Genomic DNA, 8918 nt, shown 5'->3' with positions numbered 1-8918 from the left:
CATACTGAATGAAAATTAGAAATTCATGAGGCAGCAGGCCACTTCTCTGGAAGAGGACTGTCCCACTCACCAAGAATGCATAATCTGATCTGTCCTGTGCAAAAGCCATGTCAGCATAGCATACACGGAAGGCTCAGCTCTGGGAAAGCCAAATAGGATGCTTGTGGCATGACCACAACATGCAATTGTTGACAACTTTTTGGTAAAATCTTCAGAATATTCCAGGAAACGATTTTATAGCACAAAATGGCTCTATTTCACACCAACATTTTTGGTCCTTTAACTGGGTCATAAAACGATACGAGTTGAAACCTAAAAACTGCAGATTGTGGGGAACAGCCAAACTGTAACTGCTCCAGTTTTCTTCAAAGTCACCTTATCTGAATTCTCAAGGCACAAGACGAGGCGACATCATTCAGGGCAGCACGTGGGGGTTCCAAGTCAGGGAGATAGCCAAGCACTCGTCGGCCCTCAAGCTCAGGCTTCTGAGGAGGAGCTGTGTCTCTAATTTTGTCTTCCAGCTCAGGGTATGGTGGTGGTCCTGGGGGAGGTGGCAGGTGTTCAAAAGATTTAAAATTCTGTATGGTAGGCCAGCAAATGGTTCATGGAGAAGGGCACTTGCTGACAAGCCTGCAGACCTGATTTGGTCCCCAGGACCCCACCCCATGGAAGGAGACAATTGACTCTCACATGTTATCCTTAAACCTGACATGCGTGCTGTGACACACTCACATAACACATGAAATAAATACATGTAAAAACAAAAGAAAAATACTTTAAACACTGAGCTATTGAGACCCAACAGTGACCATGATGGTGGAGTTGAAGTTGAATTTGAGATTCATCAGCATTGTAGGGGAGTACCAGGACAGAGAAAAAGGAGGGAGGTGATGAGGTGGAGAGAAGAGGGCTTATGGGACATATGGGGTGGGGGGAACGGGGAAAGGGGAAAGCATTTGGAATATAAACAAAGAATTTAGAAAATAAATAAATAAATAAATAAATAATAAAATAAAAGAAAGAGATTCATCAGAATCTGTGGAAAGAGTGTTTCTCGTCATCTTCCCCCAGATGGGCTCAGGATTCAGAAGGTCTCTGCCCCAGCTGAGTCGTTTGCACAGTGACCTTGAGCACCCACAGGAAGGTGCCGAGCTAGGGCTTGGGGAGGTGTCTACCCAATGGCATTCCTTGGGCTGGAGGAGGCGTGGGAGAGTAAACAGTGTTCACACTGCAAGATAGCACTGTTACAGGCAGGCTACTTATCACGGTGGGCAAGTTGCTCGCTCTTCAATTAGGGGCATTCTCGAGCTCTCTTACTGTTAAGTGTTCTAATACCTTTGGATTTGACGTAATTGGAGTTGTCAAATCCAGATTTTCTTTCACAGAAGTCGTGTGATGTCAACAGCGTTACTTCTAGAGGCAAACTCAGCGGTGACAGTCTTCTCAGTTCTCCTCACTGCCACACTGTGCCTCAGCTCATTCTGTTTATATCGAATACTTTGTGATTTATCCGATAGAACTCCGGTTGGATACATTTCCTTCTCTCCCACCAAGAAACAGTAAAAGAAGGGCACTGTCTGCAGAGGCCGACTCCTTACCATTGCCTGCTCCTTGCCTACCGTTGCCCAAGGTGGCTGAAGACTCCTTCAGAGACCTTCCCTCAGGCAAACCCTGGAGTCTTGGCTTTGATGCAGAAAAGAATTTTACAAGATACAATGGACTAGAAGTTAATATAAAGAGGTTTTATAGAGATTTTAAGCACAAGGTTTAGAAACACAGGGTCTCAAGGGAGAAGATAAGACACACCCCTGAGTGTGTGTGTGTGTGTGTGTCTTTCTCAAAGAAGAGCTGCTCTTCATTTTCCTTTTACATATATAGGATTTGGGTGGCTTTGTTTTGTTGTTCTCCCTTTTCTTTCTTTCTTTCCTTCATTCTTCCTTCTTCCCTCCCTCCCTCCCTGCTCTCTCTCTCTCTCTCTCTCTCTCTCTCTCTCTCTCTCTCTCTCTCTGAGACAAGGTCTTGCTACATAAATGATGTCTTACAACTCATTATATAAACCGGGCTAGCCTTGACTTCACAGAGATACACCTACCTCTGCCTCCTGAGCTGCAATTACAGAGCCACTACACTGGGTCATTTGAGTAATTTTTTAAAACTGTTATCTGTTTGTTTGTTTGCTTGCTTGCTTGCTTGCTTGCTTGCTTTTTCGAAACAGGATTTCTCTGTGTAGTCCTGGCTGTCCTGGAACTCACTCTGTAGACCAGGCTGGCCTCGAACTCAGAAATCCGCCTGCCTCTGCCTCCTGAGTGCTGGGATTACAGGCATGCACCACCACCACCCTGCTCCATCCTTACTATGTTAATCCTACTGCTCCATGAACATGGGGGATCTTTCCATGGTGAGGGGCAGAGCCTGCTTTCTTAAGGGTGTGATCTAGGAGAGCTGGCATTGCCCTTCATCAGCCCTGTGGTGATATTGGCAGGGGGGAGACACTATACCCCACTCCTGCTGCCTGCAGCAGGTGGGAGAGCTATCCCTACCCCTTGAAGGCTACAGCACTTAGGAGAGTGCCTCCCCCTCCCATACCCACACCCACACTGAACCTGGGCACCAATGTAGAGCTAGCCCTGGTGGAGTGGTCCTGAGTGAGCCAGCCCTGAGTTCAATACTCAGCAACCACATAGTGGCTCACATCCATCTGTAATGGGATGTGATGCCCCCTCTTCTGGTGTGTCTGAAGACAACTATAGTGTGCTCATATAATAAAATAAATAAATAAATCTTAAAAAAAAAAAAAGAATGGGTTCTACTAACTGAGAAATAATACTCAGAATAAAGGTCAGGGGAGGAAGAGTCCGAAATAAACATAATAGTCTGGGTGAGTCGGGTGTGGCCCTGGCCCTACAGGTAGCACAGATCAGCAGGCTTTTAGGTACATGCATTCCCAGCTTTCCCTGCAGAAACAGGTATACATCCCTTCCGTTACAGAGACAGCCCTGTGTGTTTAGCATTCCTTCCTGGTTTCCCTAGTTCTTATCTATGGGCATGAGGACCTCATGCCCATGTCTATAGGGATGGATAGATCCCACAGGGACTTGTGGGCTGATGGGGAATGTGCTCATTTTAGCATGCAGCTGAGCTTAACACTAGCAAAAAATAACCATGTTGTGTTGCTGCCTTCTTGGCTAATGACCTTATCTAGACGGAAACAGCTATATGAACTGACCACTGTTGGTTAGTGATGTTATCAAACTGGCAACAACCACGTGACTTGACCTCTCTCTGGGTTAGTGGCATGAGGAGGGTAACAACAGTGTGCATTTATTAGCATCTTGGTAACTGCAACCACACTGCATTATTCAAAATGGCAACGCTTATAGAACTTTACAGTGCCGCTGAGCCTTCTGCGCGACCCTTACAGTTTTCTGCACCACAAGCATTCACTCAGATGTCCCAAACCTCTTCCCATTTTTTTCCTTTTTGATTGTTCACTTTCCTGAACGCCTAATGGAATCACGGAAATGGGAGACCCAGAGTGTTATGAAATATAATGTGGTGAGGGAGTACCCAGCAGGCCCATGTCAAGGTGTGCCACTGAGTTGGCAGGTGCTCCTCTTACACACAGCTCACCCCTGGCACACATGACTTTGGCGGCAGGTGATGATGTAAGCTGTTGCTAGGGTCCTTCCAGGAGCCTAGTGGAGCCACCTGTAAACTATCGGTATTGTAGAAATGATATGTCTTCCTAGTGAGAAATCACTCTGTACCCCTGTCACCTTGTCCTCCAAAGTCAACCAGGTCCCAGAGGACTGTCTCTCAAAATGTCCTGTAAGTGTGGGAAGTCACCTGTTTTCTTATTTTTAGAAGTCAAGGCTTTCAAGCAAGGCCACAGTCAAGCATGGTTTTGTCCTCCACATAGATGGAACAACTAATGATGAGCAGAGCAGGGAGATACTGGTGCACACCTTTAATCCCAGCATTCAGAAGGCAGAGACAGGCCGATTCTGCATGTTTGAAGCCAGCCTGGTCTATAGGACAGCCAGGACTTTCCTGTCTCAAAAACACAAAAGAAAAAAAGAAAAACTAGAGGAGCCAGAGGTTCCTCTCAAGCCCAAGTGACCCCCAAGGACCAGATCCACTGCTGGCCATGACAATACAAATTGTGTGTGTGTGTGTGTGTGTGTGTGTGTGTGTGTAGATAGGTAGATAGATAGATAGATAGATAGATTGATTGATCAATAGATGTTGGCTGCCTGAATAGTATTTGTGGTGGCTATTATTGGTTGTCAACTTTACTATAATTGGAATTCCCCCGAAATGAGAAACATCTGGACATCTGTGAGGGATTTTTTTTCTTAATTTGAAGATGGAAGGATCCACTTCTAGTCTGGAACTTTGAGACAGGGAGACAAGACTTTAATCCAGATCTTTTTTTAAACCCCCCGCCCCCAGGTAGGGTTTTGCTGTATAGCCTAACCCTAACCTAACCCTAACCCCAACCCTAACCTGCATGGGCCACCCCAGCCTGGCTTCATCTAGATCTATTGAAAGCAGCTTCGACATCCCGGCTTGTGCATTGAACAAGTACTGGATTCTTGGACCTTCCATTCATAGGCAACCATTACTGGATTAGCTGGACCACAGCCTATAGAGTGATTCATTCTATAACTTCTTTTACTCTAGAGAACCCTAACCAACACAGGCTTAAACCCCCAACAGGAGAGTATCACCAAATGCTAAATTGCTGAGTGTGTCTCCTCAACAGGAGGCCCCACCTAGACTTCAGGCTTAAGCTCCTATGCTTAAGTAGTAGCTGTTTACCCAGCTACTCATCACTAATGATTTCCTTCAATATATAAAAAAATGCTGTCTACATGTAAGGCTTCAGACCTCGGCTCTCCTGTAGCCAAGAGACTTGGGCCCACTACTGTTGCAACTCAAAAGTTAAACAATGGCTAGGTTTCTTTCCTCTCAGCAGGGCAGTGGTGGCGCACACCTTTAATCCCAGCACTTGGAAGGCAAAGGCAGGCAGATTTCTGAGTTTCAGGCCAGCCTGGTCTACAGAGTGAGTTCCAGGACAGACAGGGCTACACAGAGAAATCCTGTCTTGAAAAAAAAAAAAACAAAAAAAAAAACAAACAAAAAAAAAACAAAAGAAAAAAGAAAAAAGGTTTCTTTTCTTCACTATCTAGAAGCCATCTGAAAGGGACCCCACATTGACTCTAACATCTCCAACATCTATTAAAGGACCTGAAAGCAGATCCTCAGTCCTGACTCAGAGACCAGCCTTAGACACCGAAGGGCGGGGCTGAGTAGAAGCCAACAGGTGGATTCTCTTGGGAGCCCTTGTAGAGATTCTGGTGGACTTTGATTTGGACATTTAAAAAAATCTCCTCTGTAGAGCCAGGTGTAGTGGCACACATGTGTCTTAATACCTTTTTCTTAGACCCAAGCCAGTTTGATTTTAGCTAAGAATGGCTTGAGACGACCTTAACTAACAAAGAAGTGCCACAGAAAAGGAGAAAAAAATGACTGGGAAGAAAAGGCCTCTGTGGTATAGTTTAAGGGATGCTAACACACACACACACACACACACACACACACCAAAACAGCAATAGCTGTAGACACAGGCTATCAGACAAAAAAAAAAGATTCATGAACAACTACATCTACTCAGTAATTACTGATAAGTTATTCTCTGTTGGTGAAATGAGCCAATCCAAACAAAATTAGACTGTATAAATGCAGGTTTATTGGGAAACCACTGTAGGGCAGACACACTGGCCCCAAGAAACCAGGGAAGACCAGGGAAGTCACCACAGGGAGAGAGACAGAGTGGAAGGGAAAGAGAAAGAGAGAAAAAGTGTATACACACAGGAAAGAGAAAATACAAAGAGGAGGGGGAGAGACAGAAGAAACCAAAATGTCTGAATTATATAGGGAAGAGCTTCTGGGTGAGGGGAAGCCCAGCCTCTGGGCTGCAAAGGTCAGGGTAGAGGGTGGGGTGTGCCAGGGAGGGACTGAGGGATGCTGGGAGAACGTGGAGGCCAGGTCCACTTTGGTAGGTTAAATATACACCTCAACTGCTTGTTTCAGGTCTGAATCCCAACATTTCTGCCTTTTGCTGGTAATAAATGAATACGGGGTGATATAATCGGCTATGACTGCTTCCTGCTGACATTGGGCATTGTTACGGCAAAAAAGATGGAACGTTGGCCAAGTCTGGAAAGAGCAGGCTGTTTTACTTGCTGTCCAGGTTTTGTGGGACCATCTGGGGCTAGTGACATGGAGGTCATTTAAAGCACCTGTGGGTAGCCAGTTAGGAACTGTCCTGGATACAGGATCTAGGGAGCACCTGGACTTGGCAGGGATGCTATAGCATATATATATATATATATATATATATATATATATATATATATGGCAGAAAATAAAGTTAAGGAGCTTAAGGAGAAAAAGTTTTTTCTTGGGTGTACATTTGAAGCTTTGAGGGCCCTGGTCTTGGTAGTTGGGGGGAGGGAGGGAAGGACCAAGATCGGGAAAGGGGAATAGATCCCACCCTCAGGAATAGGTATGTGGGGAGGGAAACAGGCTCTTGATTGACAGATCTTGAGTCCATCCGACCTATGAGAAGTGGATTTGAATTGACTCCCTGAAACTTATAAGAATCTTTTATAAGTTTACAAAAAGATAATTTTCAGATATGCTAGTATAACCACTGTTCGGTGTTCAAGCTCTGAACTTTGAAGTCTTAATACAGCAGCAGCGCAGCGAGGGGCGGAGACCTGAGGCTTTTTCCTTCCTCCCATGGCCCTTGACTCACTCTGCCGTCACCATCCAAGGTTTTTGCACATCCTCCAACCTTCATAACTTGCATTTACCAACCTCAAACACCTTCCTAGACCGCAAACACTTTCTTAGAAGCCTTCATATCATTGGACCTCACATAAATTTTAAACTTTTCGCTTTTTCCTATCCAGCAGTTCACCATGAGTGACAGGTGGTTGACCACTGGAAGCAGTCACCTAAAGTAACTTCATGTAGATTAAGGAAGAGTAAACAACATTACTTCTTTCCATAGTCCAGTCCTCAAACCCCTCAGAGACCTGAGAAGGATAAATTGTAATCTAAATGGTCTGTGTATCAATTGAAACATGACAGTCATCATAAACAAAGTAACAAGAGACAAAAAGAGCACATACTATGATTGCCTTAGATCAGAGAGCACACTGAGACCACCCTCAGTTACACAGGTAAGAGGTGCTCTGCTTATTTCCCATGAACCTCACAACCACAGTCTTTCTCATCTAGGGTCTTGATGTCTTTGTGTTTGGCGTCTTCAGTTCTTTCTCTGTTAGGTAACAAGGAGCCAAGACTATCATTACATCATGTCTGGAAAGAAGTACGTTACATTTTTATTGTTTCATTCTAGATCTGATCAAGATTTTCTGAAACGCCGCCAGTTTTTTCCTTACATAGCTCAGCCATGGAAGGGAGGAGATACATGCTAGCAAACCCCTTCCCCACTAGGAGCCTCTTTTTGGTTGTTGTTTTAAGACTTAGTCTCATGTAGCCCAGGCTGGCTTTGAACTTGCAACCTAGTCAAATTGGCTTTGAAATTCTAATCTTCCTGCTTCTACCTCCTATGTGCTGCTATGACAGGCATTGTGAACGTAGTATGTATGCCAGAAACATATATAAACACGTTTACCAATGTAAACTATCCACAATATCAGGATTCATTACTCAACAATAAGTTGATCGGGCTGGAGACATGGCTTAACAGTTAAGAGCACTGACTGCTCTTCCTAAGGTCCTGAGTTCAAATCCTAGCAACCACATGGTGGCTCACAACCATCTGTAATGAGATCTGATGCCCTCTTCTGGTGTATCTGAAAACAGCTACAGTGTACTTACATATAATAAATAAATAAATCTTTAAAAAAAAAAACCCAATAAGTTGACAAGGTAAGCAATTTCAATTGCTACATTGGCAATCTGGCTGTTATTCTAATCTTAATTACTAGCATTAATCTCATACCACACAGCATACAGTGAGCCTCTCTCTATGCATGTATCTGAGTTACAGAACTAACGAGGCTAGAACAGCTCTCAAGAGCTTTCAGAAGTGGGCTGATAGAAATGCACTAGCCTCTGTATTGATAAGATCACAAACCCAAACCAGCCTCAGGAAAGAAGCTGCCATTCAAGCTGAGAAGCAAGGTGGAGAGCAAAGGAGCATGGGTGAGTCCCCTCTGCAATGGAAGAGGCTAGAACCATTGCAGCAGAACAGTGGGCTCAGGTCCAGATGGGAGAGCAGATGGGTGGACAGACGGCAGTGGAGTCTGAGTATGCCAGGAATTCTCTGCCTGTTGGTTCTCGATGAGCACCCTAGGTATCAAATAACGGCTCAGTATGGGATGTTGTCTTAGTGGTAGGTGTCCATCACTTTCTGGGTCCAGGTGAGGTAGTTATACCCTTTCTGTGATCCGACATATCCTTTACCTTCTAGGGCTAAGTTTTTCTGATATGATTACACACACACACACACACACACACACACACACACACACGTTTTGTTTTTTTTTTTAAGACAAGGTTTCTTTGTGTAACAGCCTTGGCTGTATTTGTCCTAGAACTCACTCTGTAGACCAAGCTCTGTAGACCCTTGAACTCACAGAGACTCTCCTGCCTCTGCCTCCAGAGGGCTGGGATTAAAGGCATGTGTCTCCATGCCCAGTGTTATAATTTTTTACTTAAATATTTATTTAGTTTAGTTAATGTGCTTGAATGTTTTACCTACATGTATGTCTGTCTACCACATGCCTGGTGCCCATGAAGGTCAGAAAAGAGTTGTGTCCCCTAGAATTGGAATTATAGATGGTTGTCACATGTCGCTAAGGTGCTGGGAATCAAAC

This window comes from Apodemus sylvaticus, chromosome 8 (genome assembly GCF_947179515.1).
Source record: "Apodemus sylvaticus chromosome 8, mApoSyl1.1, whole genome shotgun sequence".
In the NCBI taxonomy this organism is placed as follows: Eukaryota; Metazoa; Chordata; class Mammalia; order Rodentia; family Muridae; genus Apodemus; species Apodemus sylvaticus.
The sequence above is the reverse complement of the archived record's forward strand: the minus strand, read 5'-3'. Positions refer to the sequence as shown.